Source organism: Myotis davidii, unplaced genomic scaffold, assembly GCF_000327345.1.
Source record: "Myotis davidii unplaced genomic scaffold, ASM32734v1 scaffold269, whole genome shotgun sequence".
Lineage (NCBI taxonomy): Eukaryota > Metazoa > Chordata > Mammalia > Chiroptera > Vespertilionidae > Myotis > Myotis davidii.
This window is the reverse complement of record NW_006383008.1, coordinates 2,262,493-2,263,772: the sequence shown is the minus strand read 5'-3', so window position 1 is coordinate 2,263,772 and position 1,280 is coordinate 2,262,493. Positions and strand designations below refer to the sequence as shown.

Below are 1,280 nucleotides of genomic sequence, written 5' to 3'. Positions count from 1 at the left end.
CCCATTGCACAAATGTAGAAGGAATTTGTTTTCAAAAACTGCAAGTATGCTATTTAATAAAATATTCTTCCATAAAAAGAATGAAGTTCTGATATGTGATAAAACATGGATGAACCTTGAAAATATTATGCTAAATGAAATAGTCCAGACAAAAAAAAGGACAAATGTTGTGTGATTCCACTTATATGAAATATCCGAAAGAGGCAACTTAATAGAAAAAGAAAAAAGGTTAGAAGTGACCAGAAGCTGTGGAGATAAAGGAATTTGGGAGTTAGTTACTGCTTAATGATTACAGAGTTTCAAGTTGATGAAAAAGTTGATAATAGTGATGATGCTTATACAACATTGTGAATATAATTAATGCCATTGAATTGTACACTTGAAAATGTTAAAAATGGCCAATTTTAGGTTACATATTTTACCACAAGAGATGCCCTGAAGAAATTTCAATTCATGGTTTGTGACAAGGCCAAAAGACAGGAAAGGATACAAATGAATTTGGAACAGAAAGGGTCAGAAATTCTTTTCCCACTGCATTCTGTTCAAAGTATTTCTCCCAACCTCCCAAATAAGGTGAGGACCATAATGTAAGGAAGAAAAAAGGACATCCAAAACAGGGCAACTGAACTAAAGAGGAAAAAAAGACTGCGACTTGCTCCCAGGGACTGGAGAAAATTTATGAAGGCAAAATCCATCAGCGTCCCATTAATTATCTTCTTCATATTCCTCTTCTTCCCCCTCATCATCTCCATCCTCATCCCTTCTTCGTCAATATCTTCAAAACCTTCATCATCATCATCATTATCTTTTTCTCATTCCCTTCTTCATTGTCCAAGTCAGGAGCCAATTAGTACTGTAATAGATTTGGCCAAATATCATCTTTGATGACTTGTCCTAACTCATCTGTACCTGCATCAGAAAAGCTCCCTGGTTCCTCATGCTGTCCCTTCCTGCTGGCTTTATTCTGCACTGGCCTTGAATGTTTGTCAAATACTTTCCAGATTTCCAGTGGAGTTTGAAAAAGGATTGCCACTCTCATTCACATGAAATTCTTTGGACAGACTTGATGTTCAAAGTAAGGATTTTCGTAAAAATAAAAATCTGGCAGACACAGCTGATTCTCGCAGCCAGTTGGCCTGGAGGTCAAATCCCCCTAGTATTAACTACAACAATCAAGGCTTAACTACGACAAGACTGCGCACAAAGACCACTAGAGGGTGCACCAAGAAAGCATAAAAAATGCGGAGACAAAGAAACAGGACAAAACTGTCAATGGAGGA

The 1,280-nt window shown here is 37.1% G+C and overlaps 1 pseudogene; it reads right to left on the bottom strand.

Annotated features, from left to right (window-relative positions):
* Positions 1-242: 242 nt before the first annotated feature.
* LOC102772373 overlaps positions 243-1,280 on the bottom strand; it is a 4,067-nt pseudogene continuing 3,029 nt past the window's right edge.